Raw genomic sequence first — 20,642 nt, 5'->3', positions numbered from 1 at the left:
GAGTACACTTTGCATATAGTAATCACTTTAAATGTGTTTCTCATCATTATTTTTAATTAGGCATTCATCACTTGGCCTAATAAGCATTCTACTGGAGGACGACGTATAATCTAGTGATTCACACCGGCCCTCTTTTTTTTTTTAAAGCACCGTGGCCGATTTGCCACTGACTTAAGTGTTTACACCACAGAAAATGTGCTTCATTTGTAATTGGAGCCAATATGATGTTTCCCTGAAGATGGGCAGAAAGCCAACCACGCGTACTTGGTTCCAGAACTTGGTATTTCACTTTGTCGGGCTGTAACCTACATCATAATTGCTCAAACCATATTTCGTTAAGTATGAAAAACAAATGCTTTCCTTATGTCCTCAGTAATAGAAAGTCATTAAACATCTTGCAGCTCCTTAATCTTTTAGTTAAGGTATATAGTATAGAAAACTAGATTGACGGTGCCCCTCTCCTGGCAACCTCTGCTCTCAATATCTGCCCTTCTTTTTTAGAAAATGAACATTGTCGTCAAGGCATTAAGCAGCTTCTCTGTACAAGCCTATAGTTAAGTCCCTCAGACCTGGAAAATGAGAACCTGGAGATGCTTGCAATCCTTGGTGCTTGGATCAATGATTTACAAGTTTATCTTGTCCCTTTGTAAGAGCTTGGCATACAGAGCAAGTCTTATCAAAAATCTGTTCTACGTTTACAAATTTATTAAGAGCTCTGAAATGTCCTGTCCATTTTTGAGAAGTTGCAAAAGAATTAGTCACTGACCTCCTGGAGACTATAACCCCCTAAATCAAAAACAAATACCATATGCCCATTTTATTTCCCTATTTTCTCATTAGTGGGGGACATTTGAGTTTCATGGGAAGCATCCCATAGTATGGGAAGCAGAGTATAGAAAATCAGGTTATTAGATTAGAATGAAGAATTTAACATTGTTGACTGCGAAATCTTACTTTCTATTATAACTATACAGTTATGTCATAGCCTAGATTATTTGACCAAATAGTTTTCCATAAAACAAGGTGCTACCTTTGATAGCAGTCACACTAAAGAGATCCATATTCAGTTGCAATTAGCAGTCAAAGAGATTTCCTACAACTTTTGTTAGTTAATAACACTTTCCTCTTTCTGAACACTAAAAGTTATTTTAGCAGGTATGATGACATTATCTGAGCTCTAGCATGGCTCCTTCTAAACAGTGTGTGAGCACAGCCTCATATAGTATATCCATATATATCTGTCCATGCATAGTTGGATTTTATCCAAGCAGAGGTCATATAGAGATGCTTAATTTTTATGACATCAATTATCTTTGGAGAACAGAGTTTGCAAAAGCATTGCCCTTTAAAGAGCTTATTTAATCTATGGTTGAGATATATATACTTTCATTAGAATCAATAAAAGAATGCAGCAAAATTCTATAATAAGTCCACCAGGATATCCAAAAAAATTAACATTTCTGTTTCCCCTTCCTTAATATATTTTATATTCAAGTGAAAACTAGGTGAATGTAAGAAGACAAGAACAAAAGTTGGATATAAGTGGTAAGATGCCATAGACCCAATGAATCACAGGTATTAAACAAACAAGATTTTTCTTCCCATTTTGTTTCTATTATATTTTAACTTACAAAATCAGGATTATCACAATCATGCTTATCTATAATTTTGAATTCTCTTTTTTATTAACAGTTGCCTTGTAACATGACCCTTTAATCATGTTATTAAGTTTCTTCTGAAAATATTTTAGTGCTTGCATGATAATTATATTTTATGAATACATTATTATTTATTTAGCCACTTCCCTACTGTTAGACATTTTGTTGTTTCCATTTTGGGCTACTATAAATAAGAGTGCAATGAACATCTTTACACATACATTTTGAACAGTTACTGATATATAATTGACATACAATAAATAATAGAAAGTGTATAAATTGATGTTTTCACATGTATACACACCTATAAAACTATCACTATAATCAAGATAATAAACATATTCATCACCCCCAAAAGTTCTCTCATGCTCCTTAACCCCCTCCTTAATCCACATTCCCCAGGAAATCATTTATTTATTTTATACCACTATAGATTAGTTTGTATTTTCTAGAATTTTATACTAATGTAATCATATGGTATATACTCTTTTTGTCTGGCTTTTTTCACTCAACATTATAATTATTTTGAGATTGATGCATGTTGTTTTAGTATTGAGAGTTTATTCCTTTTTATTGCTGAACACTGTTCCACTGTATGGATATACCATAATGTGTTTATTCATCCACCTGTTGATGAACATTTGGGTTGTTTCCAATTTCGGGCTGTTACAAAAAATTCAAAGCTTCTATAAACATTCATGAACAAATCTTTGTGTAGACATATGCTTTTGTTTCTCTTGGGTAGATAACTGGGAGTGAAATGGCTGGGTATGTGGTAGGTGTATATTTATCTTTTTAAGAAGTCCGACAGCAGTGCATGAGAGTTCCAATTGTTCCACTTACTGATGCTTACTGATACTTGTTATATTCAGTCTCTTTAAGATATTTTAATAAGGTATGATGTTACTATATTGTAATTTAAATTTGCATTAACTAATGGCTAATGATGCTGAGCAACTTTTTATGCCCTTATTTGCCATCTCTATATCATCTTTGGTGATGTGCCTGTACAAATTTGTTTCCCATTTTCTAATGCATTGTTTGTTTTCATATTATTGAGTTTTGGGAGTTCTTTATATATTCTGGATACAGATCCTTTTTCCGATAGATGATTTGCAAGTATTTTCTCCCTGTCTTTGGCTTGGTTTTTCAACCAAACCAAACCAAACCAAACCAAATAAAGCAGTGTCTTTTAAATAGAAGATATTCTTGATTTTGGTGAAGTCCAATTCATCAGGTTTTATTGTATGGATTGTCTTTTTGGTGTCATACTTGAGAAATACTTGCCTAGCTCAACGTCACAAAGGGTTTCACTTATGTTATCTTTCAGAAGTTTTAAAATGTTGTGTTTTACATTTAGGTCAATGATCTTTTTTTTTTTTGGTTAAGTTTTGTACACTGTAAAAGGTGTAGAATGCAGTTTGCTGTTGTTGTTGTTGTTATTCTTTTTCTTGGTATATGGATTGCAAATTTTTCCACTACTATTTGTTGAAAAGACTACCCTTTCTCTAGTAAATTGCCTTTGTATCTTTGAAAAAAATTAATTGTTCATATATATGTGGGTCTGGACTTTCTGGACTTGCTGTTCTGTTCCATTGATCTATTTGTCTATCCTGATGGGCAATGGCATGCAGCTTTGATTACAATAGCTTTATAATGTCTTAATATCAGATTGTGTTAACCCTCCATTTTTGTTCTTTTTTAAATTGTTTTGGCTGTTCTAGATCCTTTGTATTTCCATATGAAATTTAGAATCAACTTGTCAATTGACAAAAAATCCTGCTTAGACTTTGATTGAGATTGTGTAGTATGTACAGATGGATTTGACAATAATTGGAATCTTACTAATATTGAGTCTTCTGATTCATAAACATAGTATATCTCTCCATCTATTTAGGTCTTTAATTTTTCTCAGCAGTGTTTTGTAGTTTTCAGTGTACAGGTCTTACACATCTTTTATAAGATTTATCCCTAAGTAGTTCACATTCTTTGATACTATTATAAATGGAATTGCACTTTTATTTCAATTTCTTATTGCTTATGGCTAGTATATAGAAAAAAAATTGACTTTAGCACTTTGGGCTTGTATCTCACAATTTCACTGAACTCATAAGTTCTAGTAGCTTTTTTATAGACTTCCCTTGATTTTCTACATACACAATCATGTCATCTGCAAATAAAAGCAGTTTTATTTTTTCCTTTCCAATCTTTTCCAAAAATGCCTTCTATTTCTTTTTATTTTCTTACTGCATTGATCAAACCTCTAGTAGAATGCTAAATGGAAGCATTCTCATTTACTCTAAATGAGAGTAAACATCCTTGCCTTGTTTTCATCTTATAGGGAAAACATTTCAGTCAATCTTTCATCATTAGCTATGATGTTAGCTGTAAGTTTTTTTGTAAAAAACCTTTTTTTTTCCCTGAGGTTGAGAATTTTCCCTTCTATTTATAGTTTACTGTGAGTTTTTATAAGGAATGTATGTTGGATTTTGCCAAATGGTTTCTCTGTATCTGCTGAGATGATCACATGTTTTTCATTTTAGTCTGTTAATACGGTGAATGATATTGATTGATTTTCTAATGTTAAAACAACTGTGCATTCCTAAGATAAACCCCACTTGTCAAGATGTATTATGCTATTTATGTAATGTTGAATTCAATTTACTAAACTTTTATTAAGAATCTTGGCACTAAGTTTCATGAAGGATATTGGTGTGTAGATTTCTTTTGTTCTGATGTCTTTGGTTTTGGTCTCAGTATAACACTGGCCTTCTAGAATGTGTTGGGAAGTAACACACCTCTGCAATTCCCTTGGAGAACTTTTCTGTAGAATTAGTATTATTTCTTCCTTAAATGTTTGTTGAGATTCACCAGAGAAGTCATGTGAACCTGGAGTTTTCTTTGTGGGAAATTTTTTATTTCAAATTCAATTTCTTTAATAGATGTAGGATTACTTAGGTTATTTATTTCTTGTAGAATGAATGGGCTTTCACAGTTTGTATCTTTCAAAGAATTCATCCATTCCATCTGTGTTATCAAATTTATTTGCATAAAGTTTTTCATAATATTCCCTCATTATCCTTGTTACTATCTGTTGAGTCGTCTCTCATCTCTGATGTTAGTATCTTGTTTATTCTCTCTTTTTTTCCCTCTTGATTGGACTGGCTAGAGTTTTTATCAATTTTAATGATTTTTCTCAAAGAACCAATTTTTGGTTTCATTCCTTTTCTCAGTTATTTATATTTTTCTATTTCATTGATTTTCACTCTGATCTTTATTATTTCATTTCTTCTGCTCCCTTTTGGTTTTCTTTGCTGTTTATTTTCTAATACTTAAGGTGGAAGCTGAAGTCAATGATTTCAGAACCTTCCTTTTGAATACAGGCATTTTAGTTCTAGGAACTATCCTTTAAGAACTGTGTCAACTGAATCCCACTGCATTCCACAAATTTTGGTATGTTTTGATAGCATTTGCATTTAGTGCAAAATGCTTTCTAATTTCCCTTTGATTTGTTTTATTACTCAGGGGTTATTTAGAAATGTGTTATTTCATTTCCAAATATTTGGGGATTTTCTAATTATCTTTCTGTTATTGACTTCTAATTAAATTCCACTGTGCTGAGAGAGTATACTTTGCATGACTAAATCCATTTAAATTTATTTAAACATGTCTTATGGCTCGGAATATTGTCTATTTTGGTAAATTTTCTATGTATATTGGAAGAGAATGTGTTTTCTGCTGTTGTTGGGTGAAGTGTTCTATAAATTACTATTAGATCAAATTGGTTGATAGAGTGGTCAAGTCTTCTATATACTTACTAATTTTTTTTGTCTATTTGGTCTATCAATTACTGAGAGAGAGCATGTACATTTTTTCGCATCTTGAACTTTCTCATCTAAGACTTTTTTATGTTTCATTAATACCTAGTAAGAGAACAACATTGTGAATGCCATATGGAAAATCTTGGTATCATTTATTAATTTAGTATTTATCATTTATTAATAAAGTACTTAGAAATGTTGTTCTACAGATTTAGATTTTGAAATGAGAAGTTTAAATAGTTGGCCGATTATGGCAGTTGACAGTCTCAAGTCAGGTTGATCTATGAAATGATTCAGTGGTATGAACACTATGATCCAAATGATGAGGTATAATTTAGTGATTTCAAAAATTTTTTCTCAGTTCTAAAAAACTTGCGTCACATAAAATTTTACCAGAAATTCAATACAGATAGAAAAGTGAAATAGCTTCTCTTTTATCTGGACTCCAGTTGTTCAGCCTCACTGTGGCCCTCACTCTCCTTCCCCCAGAGGCACCCCCTCTGGTTACCTCAGCAGAAGACTTCAGACACCATGGAGAGTATTGAAAACAGTAGACGTACCCAAATGCTCTGCTAACCAAGAAAAAAAAAAAAAAGATAATCCCATTCAAAACATTTACTGAAGTGAAATTGTAAATGGATTTCAACTCTCACATCAACAATAGGGATTGGTAACCTGCCTAGTGAACTGTCTGAAAAAATGTCTGAAATTGATTCCTGTCTCATTAGTAACTTAAGGGGTCATGTTCAGTTATTGATGTCTGCCAGGGGCCCACGTGTGGGAAGTGGAAGAGCACATGCCACACATTTGATATTCTTAGACTTGAGATATTGACAAATCTACTGTTTAAACCTGGTTTCACATGACATCTCCTAGCTGAATAATATGTTTGGCAAATTAGGAAAAGTATACAGTGACATTTGTCAGGCTTTTCCAAATTGAAATTGACAAAGAATGCTTAAGTAACCTTACAGGATAAAGATTTGTGTAAGGCTACATGGGATGGTGAGGAAGCACAGGACAGCCTCTCAGAATTTCCTTCACAGCATGTCAGAAGTCCCAGTGGTCTGTCAAGGGAACTCTGAACCAGGGGCCCTCTGTCCCCTTCTTTAGTGCTCTGCCAGCATGGTGACTTAGCTGCTCTCTCCTTTGCTTTCACTGCTCCTGCCATAACAAACTAACTCTAATTCTCTTTGCCTCAAGGCTTCTGCTCTCCGCCTTCTTTCTGTATATCTCCTTGCCACATTCCTCTCTGTACATTTCAAGTTCAAATTCCCCACAGAGAATGATAGGTCAACGAATGACTCTCCAGAATGGAGTGTACCCTTGGGCAGAATTCTCATGCCAGGTTACTTACATGGCACTGGGCAGCCTATAGATAGCTGTCCTTTGATCTGGTGCCCATCCCTAGTCCAATCACTCGTGGTTAAAGTGGCTAAATCACAAGGTACGAAGGATGGAGAAGGGGCCATGTGTCTGTCAGGAACTCTGAAGGATCCCAGCAGGAGGCGCTTTACCTGGCAGGCATGAGACGTGGCCTGTCCATCATAACCATGTCCCACAGCATGGTGAACACCAACTGGACTTGCTTGGTGTCACAGAAAGAACAAATTTCCTTATGATGGGCTAAAGCAGTGGTTTTCCAATTGTGCTTGGCAGGAGTCTTGAGTTCCGCCCAAAGGAGAAACTTAGTAAGTAGGACCCTGAGCTCCCTATGCCCTTTTTCAACCACTGCAGTTTCATATTATTCATTTTTACAGATTGGATTTTCAAGTAAAATTTTACTTGAAATTAACATTCCTCTATTAACAAATAGTGAACTGAGAGCCACTGAGCTATAGTAGTAGAAAAACTTTCATTTGGATAATTTTTTTTAAGTAGTGAAGCTTTCGTTTTTAAAGAGTAAGTGTTATTAAGGTATACAATGGGACTTCCCTGGTGGCACAGTGGTTAAGAATCCACCTGCCAATGCAGGGGGCACGGGTTCGAGCCCTGGTCTGAGAAGATCCCACATGCTGCGGAGCAACTAAGCCCATGCGCCACAACTACTGAGCCTGAGCTCTAGAGCCCACGAGCCACAACTACTGAAGCCCGTGCACCTAGAGCCTGTGCTCCACAACAAGAGAAGCCACCACAATGAGAAGCCTGCACACTGCAATGAAGAGTAGGCCCCGCTCGCCGCAACTAGAGAAAGCCCGTGCACAGCAACAGACCCAAAGCAGCCAAAAATAAATAAATAAATAAATAAATAAATAAATAAGCATATTACTAAAAAAAGAAAAAAAAGGTATACAATGAAATATAAAATGTCACTGAATGTATTTTACCCAGTTTTCTATAAAATGCTTCTGAGAAGGGTAAAGAGGAAAATAGAATAAGTTTATTTAACATTACTTTCTTCATCACAATTGTTTTTATGTCAGATCTTATCATGGGAAAGTGTTTAATTACGACTGTAAATATTTATTTGATGAGTAGGATAAAAATTTTGATACCAACAAGCAGATTACAAATTCAAACGGTTAAAAATAACATACTATTAAAGCTGTCTTCGTTGCTTTAGTTTACAGATACAGGACTGTAAAGTCCATATTAATTGCTAGTTACATTGACAGTTAACTACTCATGATGAATTGGGATGCATTCGAGCAGCAGTCCCCAACGGTTTTGAAGACAATTTTCCATGTATGGGGGGTGGGGAGGCGGTAGGGGGAGATGGTTCCGGCGGTAATGTGAGCGATGGTTCAGGCGGTAATGCAGGCGATGGGGAGCTATGGGGAGAGGCAGATGAAGCTTCCCTCCTCGCTCAGCGGCCACTGCTCACCTCCTGCTGTGCCGCCGGGTTCCTAACAGACCGAGGACTGACAGCGGTCCGAGGCCCGGGCGTTGGGGACCCCTGCATTGGAGGACGGAGAAAACGATAAAAGTGCCCACTGAACTGAGAAAGCATCTTGAAACCAAAAAAAAAATGAGGCAGGCAGCTCTATATAATCAATGGATTGGTTTTTTTATAGGGTAACTTACAAGGTGGGAGCAGGATCAGACAGACAAAGATCTGGAAGCATTTGCAAATGCGTTCCACACAGCCAAGGGGCCATTAGGACAGTTTTATAGTTAACCTAGGGTATGGCGGTAGGAACTTGGAAACAGGATGTGCATTCCTAAGTCAAGACGCATGAATGGGTCACTAGTCTCGTGGGCACCAGTAATACATCAGCAAAGGTTTTCATCATTGTTTGGGGACCAACAGGGCATAGAGGCTACCTGGTCCTAATGATTATTGAACAATATCTATTAACTACAAAGCCCTTGACTTTGGAGAAGTGATTTACTACACAGTACAGTCCTGGGTAGGGTCAGCGGAAGGACAGGAAAAACTGTAAGGGCCCAAGATGGAGTCAGTTATGCTAACAGCCATACGGGATGCATCACAGCAATCACACATTACTTATATGTTAGATCAATGCGTACATTTTATTTTATTAGAACAATCATATTTGTTATGTTCAGTCTTATCATAGAATGGTTATCTCCAAGAACATTTGTTTTTAACTGAAAGTATCTTGCTGGTATTTATAAATATGAATTACTTTTATAACTGAGGAACCATATCCTTATCCTATGACTTGGGACATGCCAATACTTATTTAAAAGAAGACTGACTCATCCAATAAAGATTTCATGTCACCGTTACTTGTTGAAATGACAAAACTATCTGAAACTCTCTTCTAAGCATTCCACCCCTTAGGCTGAGCAAATGCACCCCCAGATTCTTCTCTTCAGAATGCCCCCCAAATGCCCTCTTTAACCAATGCAAGACAACAGCCTTCCTTTACTTCCTCTCAGAATCTTAGTGGCTCTCTGGTTTAAGCAGAAAACTATTCAACTAGTCTCATTTCCTAGAAACTTGTTAGAGTCAATGTGTAAAAACACCCAGATGAGTGCTCTGTTCTATGCATCTGTCCTGGCTGGGATTACACCAGAAAATTCTCACTGCAGAAACCACTACGAGCAAAAGGGAAGGAAGGTTGGAGGGAGCAACCTGGGCATGGGTCATTTTTTTTTCCCTCCATGGCTCATTTCCAGTTTTCTCCAACTTCCTGATTGTGCCGAACCTGTTGTCATGTTTTGCTTCATCTTTACATGAATAATGAGGAGGCTGGGGTGAAAGTAAGTGTCCTGGGCAGTAATGGACTTTACATGGAAAGTCATTGGCATCAAGGACAACTAACAACAGTGGAAACCTTGAGATTTTTCCAGGGTGTTTTCTTTTTTAATAAAACAATAACTGGCTGCCAGTCTTCATATTAATAAATAATTAATCGCCCCTTCCTTTTTTGGGAACTCTTATTTGCATATGAACTTCTGAACAATCAGTTGATATGGAGCCTTGATTTATTGAAGTGGATCTGCATAAACGTTCTTATGGGAAAAATAACCACGTCATAAACATCTTGCACCAATTAATTTTTATTCCTATGTGTACTTAAGCCTGCAGTCTGGAGCTTGGACCCAGTTTACCCAAACTAAAAATGACCCTAATATAGTTGTAGTAAAACTTTTTCCTCTGACGTAAATGCCCCTGTAAAAATGTCCCAGTGCAAAGGAAGAATTAAATGGCTTACACTTGGATTTATAGTTCAGAGCTTGAATGCCATCATTATGTTATCAGGAAAACAATATTCTCGTGCAGGCTAAGGGGCAGGCTTCATTTGACAGTGAAGTCAGTTCAGTCACTGTAGTGTGTTGTAAGTTGATTTCTAGATGGCCCTAACTACACGCTTCACCCTACACAACTACGTCAGAAACTGTGCTGTCAGTTAGAAGGGAGACTGGAGGGGACACTGCATGTGACACAGCCTAAAGGCACTGATTGCTATTACTGGAATAAAACCCAAACTATGACCTAAGGATGGCAAGTAACATCCTCTTGAAGTTGAATAACAGAATCACCACCAAAGGAGACCCACACCCAGCTGGGGCACAATCAACATCTGTGGAATTTAAGTTAGAAGTTCTTTTGTTAAAGATTATCATTAGAAATATAGTACATTCAAGGGAAAAAAATGAAAGAAATATGACAATATTGTAATCCCATAACACTGATGAGTGGACAAAGGTTCAATATACTATTCTACTTTTATATGTGTTTAAAAATTTTCATATTTAAAGCTTAAAATTACAGTTTAAAAGTAATTCTCCCATCTTTCTTATAAAGGAGCCTTTAGAGGATATTTTCTTTATGTGTAGTTCCATAAAATAGTACCAAGTTAATTCAGATTACTAAGACACAAATATTGTTTTCTGACTATTTTCACCTACTTATAGATCCGCGCAAGTTTGGAATTCATCCTTGATAAGCTAAACTGAGTAAGGTAACATGACATCAGCAAGCATACTTTCCAGGTACCTCAAGGGCCATGATTTCTGTAGTAGGGATTGTACTAAGAGAAGAAAGACAAGTCTATCCCTGTCCTAAAACAGTTTGCTTTGATGGATGCCCTGCTGGGGCACCCGTTATATGGGGCACTGAAACATCAGAGACAAAATGGCTAGATGGTTGGACCAAAAGCAATTGTATAATTCTTGGTTCACTAATAATGACAGGTGTAATTATGGGAGTGGGCTGGTGGGAACTGGGGACACATCATGCCAGTGGGATTTGGAAAAATGACCATGGGCATTCTGGGTTCAGACTTGATAGTCACCGAGATCTGTTGCTAAAGATAAAGCTGGACACTAGTTAAAACACTGAAGATAGGTTCTACTCAGTAACAAACTATTGCAATAGGGAAAGGAGGCCAGTATGAACTGAACTCAACTTTGCCAAAACAAAAGGCAGGAGGCTTTTTAAAGGCAGGGGTGGGGGGCTTCCGTGGTGGTGCAGTGGTTAAGAATCTGCCCGCCAATGCAGGGGACACGGGTTCAAGCCCTGGTCCTGGAAGATCCCACATGCCGCAGAGCAACTAAGCCCGTGCGCTATAACTACTGAGTCTGCACTCTAGAGCCCGTGAGCCACAACTACTGAGACCGTGTGCTGCAACTACTGAAGCCCACGTGCCTAGAGACCATGCTCCACAACGAAGAGTAGCCCCCGCTCGCAACTAGAGAAAGCCCGCGCACAGCAACAAAGACCCAACACAGCCAAAAATAAATAAATTTAAAAAAAGGCAGGGGTGGGCCAAGGGCAAGGAACTGGGGAGTGTTAGGGGGATTGGCCCCTGTGACTGGATCTTCTGACTTTGTTTATTGTTGCTTATCTGGAAGAGAAACAGATGTCTCCTATCTTAATGGCAGGAGCAGTGGAGCAAGTAAAAGTAAGGCCCCACCAACTTAGGCCCCGATCCTCCCACTGGCCTGTGGGAGAGTCATCTCCGCAGATGTTTGCATTTCAAAGACTCTCAGGCCCTTGAAGAAACCGTCTTGGGTAGTAGAATTACATCTTAAAGGGCAGAGAAAGGATTTATAATTGCAAGCTTTCTAAAGTGTCTGCTCAAAGAGAGGGTGCAAGAGCCTGTCTACCAATTACCAGGTTTTGGCCAGGAACACACAATAAATTCTCCTGGAAGCACTAGTCTTTTTCAGGCAGATACTTTGAGAAGGAGTGCAGACTTGAGCTGTTAGAAACTGTGCTAGTGTTTGTTTAAGTCTCTTGGTGGTGGAGGGAGCAGGGTAGGAGTGGACAAAATCACTTGTTCTGAGAGCCTGCAAGTTTTATAGGCCAAGGTTGCAATCTGTTCGAGAAGAGGGCTCAGAGGACCCTGACCACAGGTTGGTCAAGGAGATGGTCTTTGTCACAGCTCAGAGTTTCCACTAATAAAATCCTTTTGCATATAAAGTACATCACTGTTCCCTGAAGACCAGTATCACAGTTCTAGCATAAGACGCCTCACATCAGGTATCTTACTTGCCAGGGCAAGGGAAAGAAAGAAAATCCTAATAGTGACTTTCAAGATGCAATTTCCAGTGACCGAGATCCCTGACTGCTTCATGACGTGAATGGTCAATCCAGAAGTAAGAGCATCTTCAGATGCTCAAGGAAGTATTCCATAACATGATGGGCATTTTGTGCCACATGGGAAAATAAAGAGGAGATTTAGAATGCAAGGCCTTCGTTAGATTAGGACAGGAGATATTGTGAATTTACTTTGTGGACAGGGCTTTATGTGTCTGTTTCCTTATCAACATGGAACGCCTTCCTTCCTTTCTCTTTTTCTTCCTTCTTTTTTTTTTTTTTTCAATTCAGTGAAATGTAAGGAAGACACCTCTTATTAACACTTAAATAATACACCAAACAGAAAATAATACAAATGTCTGGTTAGAAAATAGGAAATTCAAACAGGGCAAAAACTGCACAAATGAAAAAAACAAGCAACCCCCCCCCCCAAATTGACTCCTTCCCACCCAATCTTTGACCTCAAAAGTAACTGCTATTGAATAATGTCTTGTGATTCATCCATGACATGAAAGGATACACATATGCGTGTACACATGTACATGTGTTTATGTCTATTTTTCTGTTTATTTTTCTTTTTTAAGCTATAGAATAGGGATCATACTATACATACCTCTTTACTTGTTTTTCAACTTATTGCCAAATATTGAAAATCATTCCATATACAGATTTACATTATCTTTTAGTCATCAGTATTTGCTTCTATGGATTTGTCTGTTTTTTATTTCACCAATTCCCTACTGATAGGAATTGGTTGTTTAGAGTTTTTAGCCATTACAAATAATGCTGTAATTAATAAAGTTTGCTATACATAGATCTAGGTGAACTCCATCAATATATCCTTATAGTAAGATTCATACAATGGGATTAATGGATTTGAGGACATGGAGAGGGGTAAGGGTAAGCTGGGACGAAGCGAGAGAGTGGCATTGACATATACACACTACCAAGTGTAAAATAGATAGCTAGTGGGAAGCAGCTGCATAGCACAGGGAGATCAGCTCAGTGCTTTGTGATCACCGAGAGGGGTGGGATAGGGAGAGTGGGAGGGAGACGCAAGAGGGAGGAGATATGGGGATATATGTATATGTATAGCTGATTCACTTTGTTATACAGCAGAAACTAACACAATATTGTAAAGCAATTATACTCCAATAAAGATGGTTTAAAAAAAAAGAGATTGTTCTTTTAAAAGATATATATATGCAATTAAAATTTTTATAGACAATGCCAAATTGCTCACCAGAAGGGCATTCAAATTTACACTTTCACCAATAGGACACAAGAGTCTTTTTTCCCTCATACCTTCACCAGGAGTGAGTACTATCCAACTTTTTTTTTTTTTCTAAATTGATAAGTACCTCATTGTCTTGCTATTTACTTCTTTCATTATAAGCACCTTTCATATATTTATTGGCCATTTGTGTTTTTGTACTATAAGATTCATGATCATATCTTTTGCCCATTTTTCTATTGGTTTGCTCACCTTTTAATTTATCTGAATGAGCTCTTTATAAATCAAGAAAATTAGGCTGTCCATCTGTCAAAAGATTTAATGGTAAAAATAAATTATTCTCTTCCTTCCTCTTAGCAGATGGAATTATTAAGCCCTTTAAAAAAAAGAATTTCAGCCTGATTCCATTTAAAAATGAGATATGGGAGATGACAAAGGCCAGACTATCACTTATTTTAAAGGGTAAGTAAACAGTAAGAAGGCAGCATGATGTACCCAAGGGAAATTTGATCCATCAGAGTTGGGAAAATAACCAAATATTCATGCCTTTATAATCTGCATAAAACTTGCACAACAGAACTTCAAAGAGTGTCTTTCATGTAGCTCTTCAATATCTTTCAGAATCCTGAATCTTCCAGATTTTAAGTGATGTTTCTGACAATTTTTAAGTTCTGTTTTGAGCATCTCAGTATCATTGTGAAATAGTATTAAGCAACTCCTTCAGTTAAAATGGTATCAACTTATATTGGAAGATAAAGCATAGTACAGCAAGACAGTCAGGTTGAAGAATGGCCATCATGATTAGAGTCAGTAAACTTGGATTCTGCATCTGTCTCTGTCACTTTCTTGCCATGGAACCTTGAGTAACTCCCTCAGGTTCTCTGTTCCAGTTTTCTCATCTATAAAATGAATATAATAACTTTCTACCTATCAAATAGGTTATTTTGTGAATTAAAAGAACCATGGTAAAACATTTTGTAATCCATATGACCCTGTGAATTACTTTAACCGTTGGGAAGTAACATATCTGTAGATTACATTCTGCAATGTCTCATTGGCTTCCTGTTTATTCTCCAGCTTGTGAAAGATTGTGGTACTGATTACAAAACCTAATACAAATTTTTTTTCATGAAGGGGGTATCAACATTGCCTTAATTTCACTTTATTTCCTTCATATTTAAACAATGACGTATTTTGATTAAATGTGCACATTTTAGCTCCTTATGTTATCATATTCAATATGTATCTTCAAATATAGAAATGATCAGAATTGGAATCAACAGATCCAAAGTAGTCCTTTGCAAAAATGATTTATCTGCTATAGGAAATAAAATATTTAATGTATATAAAGTAAGCTCTACAATAATGCTATTAGATAGATTTCTATATAAAAAGTATTTCTAAAACGTTCGTATTCTAATTTCTAAACATTTAGGGAAAACTTTTTTGTCTTTCAAAAAAGGAATCTTTTTAATGCTTAAAATTACAAGGATTATATAGTCCCAAAGATCTACATTGTACCCAGAGATATTTATACTGAAACTGAGAGGTTTGAGCCACTTTAGAGATTTGAAACTTTATTCAGAAACCCTCAAACCTTGTCACTGAAGAGAGCCCTGTAATTTAAGTGCAAATGGCCTATTTTGTTGAAATCGCCAGTGAACAGTTCTGATGATCTGAGAAGCAGCCCTCATTCTGGAGGTTCATGTAGCATAAAAGCCCAGGCTACCTTTCCTAAGAGAATTCTTTCCTTCAAAAGATAATGAGTTGGGTGAAGTGTGCCAGACATGGCAGACAGGACATATCATTAAACATGTAGGGGCTCCTCCAAAATATGTCTGTTCCTTCCTCTCTTTTACACACACACACACACGCACACAAACATACATGCATGGCCACACGTGTACCCACACACTCAGATGTTTCTATTCAGTGCCTGCCTCCTGTATAGAACCTCAAGAATGAGGAGAGAAAGAAATTATTTTCTGTTGCTTTTTGGTCTCTTGTTTTTTCATATCTGGTCTGCCATTTTTAGCCTTTATATCATTTGGCCACGTCTTACAATGGCACCAGTGGACTTTTACCTTCCAGAATGAGTATATGTTAGGACATTCCTAGATGAGTAGTCTGATTCTGGTCTTGCCTTGTGCATGACCAAGGCATGAAAGGTCCTGCCTTTCAGTAACTTGGCTCCCACTTTTAGACTGTTGATTGTTTTCTCAGAAGATTCTGTGTTGCTGGATTTCAAGTCAGCTCTAGCCACTGTCAGTAATTGACATTAACAAGAGTATCTAAACTCTATGATGGTTCATTCTGCAGTGTTTTGAGAGGATTCACTCCAGATTCCAACATTATCTTAACTGCAATTATTGCTACAGTGAAAGTCATTAGACCATCTAAGTGTCTTTTACAGGATTCTTGCCTTGAGCCTAGATTCAGAAACTATGCCTCCTTTTCAAATGTGAAGGAACCCCTTGCTAAACTTTCTGTATTCAGGAGTTAGCCTGCCACCTGGCTACCATCTTGAATGAGCAGATGTTTTAACATCTGGAGAATTTCCAACAGACTGTATCTCCATGTGCCTTCGGGGTAATGTTTCTCAACTAGTCCCGGCTCCTTCTTACTTCTGGCTCCTTTTTCCTCCCTCCTGGATTTTTTTTTTTTTTTAAGCATTAATCACTACCTAACATTACGTGATGTGTTTATTTGTTTATTACCTATCTCCCTGAATAGAATGTAAGTTTCCTTGCCCTTTTTGTACCCTTCTGATAACCAGTACTTAGAACAGAGTCGACACATAGGAGCTTACTAAATATTTGCTTAATGGATGAATGAATGATTTGTGTAACTTTGGACAAGTTAATTCTCCTTTTGAGATTTCCATTTTGTTGTCTGGAAAATGAGAGTGTTAAACTAGATTCAATTATTTCTAAGGCTCGTTCACATCTTGTGGTTGGGATTAAGAGTGTAGATAAGTTAAGGCCAATCTGGAGAGCGATGGGGAGGGGCAGACAACACAGAGATCTGTGCGCTACCCTGATTACGGGGTCAGTGAAGGGCTTTCTTAGGAAAGCTGAGTAAGCCATGTGCATGTCCAGGAAAGAGAAACTCAGCAGAGGAAACCGCAGATGCAAAGACAGGAGGGTGTTTGGCTTGTTCAAGAAGTGGCAAGGGGGAGGGTGTAGCTGAAGTACAGATAACAATAGAGAGAAGGTTGGAAAGTAGGTCAGGAGGTAGCCAGTGGCTAGATCGCATTTGTGAGGGGTAAGTGCGGCGGGGTGTGTACCTGGTGTGAGAGGGAATGTGTGTGTGGTATGGTGCGTTTGGTGCATGTATAGAAATGTCTTGTGTTTGTGTGATGTGTGTGTATATGTTGTGTATGTATGTGTGTGGTGTGGTGTGTGTATGGTGTGTCGTGTATGCAGGTGTGTTTGGTGTGAGAGGGGAGTATACATGGGGGTCCTGCGTGTGCATGGTGGTACATACGTGTATTGAAGCTACTACTCTTATTACAACAAAAGCTGGTCAAAAGTCATCCTGCCAGGGTGTTTGAAAACCGTGGCTTGAAAAGGAAAGAAACATTCCTTTTCTGATTCTGAACAAACTCACAGGATTAAAAGACCACCTTGCCTATGTTACTGCCATACTAACAAGGAATTTTACTTATTGAACAATCCAGATTTTCAATAGTGCATTGATGTTTTCTGAAAAAGAACACTGTTTTGTTTCTGCTACATCATCATAATCATTTAAATTTAATGCCTGACAACATTGTCAACACATAACGCAGCAAAGCACAGATTCCAAAACAAATCCATAATACATTTTAAAAAAGTAGAGAGTTTTAAGACCTATTTGTTTGTAATTCTGGTTAACATGTGGGTTTGAAAGCCCAAGGATTCTTGACCTATATTACCTAGTCTCTTATGCCCCTGGCATCTTGGGCTGCCAAGAAATGTGTAGCAAAGTGTCAGGGACAACAAAATATGTTGTCACTTTCAACTCTGTTTTATGCATTAATATCTGTACCCAAAACCTCTCTCCTCATTTAGTCAGTGAAATGCAGTGATATCCGGTCTGCATCTTGACCCACATAGAAAACACAACCAAGACTGAAATACTGAAGGTGTGTTTCACAATCGAGATTTTTAGTTATGTCAGAAGACAGTGGAAAATGCTTCACATATTTGACAGATGATATAACAGATTTTTCCGCTCATGATGGTGGCAGTGGTATGCAAAAAGGAAAATTTGTCCAAAATACCTGGATAAACAGGAAAAGGGAGCAAAGACAGCGAGTCCCCCTTCTCCTGTAGTGTCGTTGGCTGGTGCGTCCCTAAGATATGAGCCAAGATATGTTTACTTGCTAAATATCCTTACCCAAAACAAAACAAAACAGAAAGTTCTTAGGTAAGAGTGGTGTATTTCATAATACACCACTGACTTAGGGGCGGTTTCTAAGACATTCTCGGTACTTTCAGATGACAGACTGCACATCCTAAGGGGTTTCATATTTAAGAGACTGAATTTGCTGGACGTACTTGAAAGGATGGAATTACACTGTAAAATGGTGGCTCACTCGAGCTGTGCAATCAGAAGACTGTGTTTTGAGTTCCTGTTTGCTCTTTACCAGTTACAGAGCCTTGGGAAGGTTGTTTAATTTCCTCCTCACAAAGTTTTCCACACATATAACGTGAGGCAGATGCTAGAGTGGGGATTAAATGAGCCACTATATGAAAATGCCTGGCACAAATTCAGCCCTCAATGTTAGCTATTAAGATTCCACTTTTGTGTCAAGTATTAAAAGTATATAGAACACCTAACGATTAAAAGTCCCTACAATTTTCAAAGTGTTGTCACATGCATTATCTGATGTGCTCCACACAACAACCCACTGTAGTGGAGCAGATATTGTCCCATTTGGCAAAAGAGGGCAGATTAGAGAAGATCTGTGCCTTCCCCAAAGCCCCACCACCACCATGTCATGGAACCAGGATGTGAATCCGCGTCTGCTGTGTCCCAGTGCTCTTTCCAGTAAACCAATTAACCCAGTATAATATTGAGTTGATCTGTGACTCTGGAAAGAATATAAGAGATTCCAAAAGAAATGTTAAGTTTTGGTGTAACAGGAGTTTTGAGGATTCTGCAAGACCACCCTCAGGTTCAGTGATTCACTAGAGAGACTCACAGAACTCAGAAAAGCTGTTATACACGTGGTGGCGGTTTATTACAGTGAAAGGATACAGATTAAAGTTAGTAAAGCCAAAGGCAGAGTGCAAGGGAAATCAGGCACAAGCTTCCGGTTGTCCTCATCCAGGGTTGTTGGAAAGGCAGCCCTTAATTCTCCCAGCAATGGTGTGTGATGACGCACAAAGTACTATTGCCGACCAAGGGGCCCACCCGAGCCTTGGTGTCCAAGGTTTTTATTGGGGGTCGGTCACATAGGCATGGGGCACCTGAAAGACTGACCTGAATTACTCAGTGTTCAGGCCTCCACAGGTCACACTGGTACCTCGTGGTCCAAGGCCACAGGTCAGCAAAGCAGGCGTTCTCCATAAATCACCTTGTTAACACAAATTATCTGGTGTGGCTCAAGGTCTCAGTTATACAAAGGCACTCTTATCAGGAAGGATATTCCAAGGGCTCAGAGGTTATCTCCCTGGAGCCAGTTAAGGCCAGTCCATTCTTTAGAATGTGCAAGGTTTGAGCACTCCCAACTCTGCTGAGCTAATCCTCCACTGCACCGAGGCATAGTATCTGGGCTCTTGACGATATCAGAGCACAGCAAGAGGCAACTCAGAGGCAGACTCGGCCCAAATGTGAGCCTGAGAATCAACTTCTAAATTTGGTCCATGCATCAGTCCTCCGAGCCAATGGGTGTTTCTGCTATTGCAGTGGGTTACCGGAACCTGGAAGGTCTGCCTTGGAGCCTAGCTGTGATGGGATCTCTTGTCTCTACTCTGGGCCCTTTAGCATTCTGGGAGTGTCGCACTGTCCCCACTCTGGGAGACCTCCCACGGAGTGAAAGGGAGAGAGGACTTAATATTACTCAGCAGTCTACTCTGAAGTAAGGATTTTCTTGCTAGCATGTTCAAAATTTCATTAGAGTAAGAAGACGAAAGAGGTAGGACTGAGGCAACAGGAAACTCAACTCAGCATGGCTGAAACAGCTAATGAATTTATCATCTCAAGATAAAGAAGCCCCAAGGGCGCACAGCCCCAGGGTTGTCCGATTCAGCTCCTTGACAATAACACCAAAAACCCAAGTTCTTTCTTCAGCTTTTCCATCCTGAGCATGTTGGTTAGATTTCCTCATGGTTTAAAAATGGCTATAGTTAAAAAAAAAAAAAATGGCTATAGTAAGAACAAACTAGTGGTTACCAGTGGGGAGGGGAGAGGGGCAATATAGAGGTGGGGCACTGGGAGGTACAAACTATTGGGTGTAAGATAGGCTCGAGGATGTATTGTACAACATGGGGAATATAGCCAATATTTTGTAATAACTGTAAATGGAAAGCAACCTTTAAAAATTGTATAAAACTTTTTAAAAATTTTTAAAGAAAAAATGGCTATAGCAGGGTCAGGCATCACATCTTCACAGTCCATTACACAGACACAAAAATGGGACTTTTCCTTGTGTCTCTTTTTAAGAGTTAAGAAACTTTTCCCAGAAGCCTCCCTTATCAGCTTCCCTTTATGTCCTGCTGGCCAAAACTGCCTCTTCCTAAGCCAATCACTAGCAAACAATGAAAAATTTTTCCCCACTGGGTTAGTGTAATCAAACACAGGACTGGGAATGGGACCAGCATTCCCTAAAGCCTATGGATTCTTGGAAAAGTATAGACACTAGAACAAATTCAGGGTCTGTTAGAAAATACTGAGTAGGGAATTGCTATTGGGTAGGCAACCAAAGCTGTCTGCTGCAGCAAATTCCCAGGTAGAAAAGCACAGCAGAGGCAATTCTCTGCAGCTTC

At 38.2% G+C, this 20,642-nt stretch overlaps 1 protein-coding gene across 4 annotated transcripts in view; it reads left to right on the top strand.

Annotated features, from left to right (window-relative positions):
• Positions 1-20,642, top strand: part of PCED1B (PC-esterase domain containing 1B) — a 148,954-nt gene that overhangs the window by 44,034 nt on the left and 84,278 nt on the right. The window lies entirely within an intron of this gene.

The sequence above is a fragment of the Balaenoptera physalus genome, assembly GCF_965194825.1.
Source record: "Balaenoptera physalus genome assembly, chromosome: 13".
In the NCBI taxonomy this organism is placed as follows: Eukaryota; Metazoa; Chordata; class Mammalia; order Artiodactyla; family Balaenopteridae; genus Balaenoptera; species Balaenoptera physalus.
The sequence above is the reverse complement of the archived record's forward strand: the minus strand, read 5'-3'. Positions and strand labels throughout refer to the sequence as shown.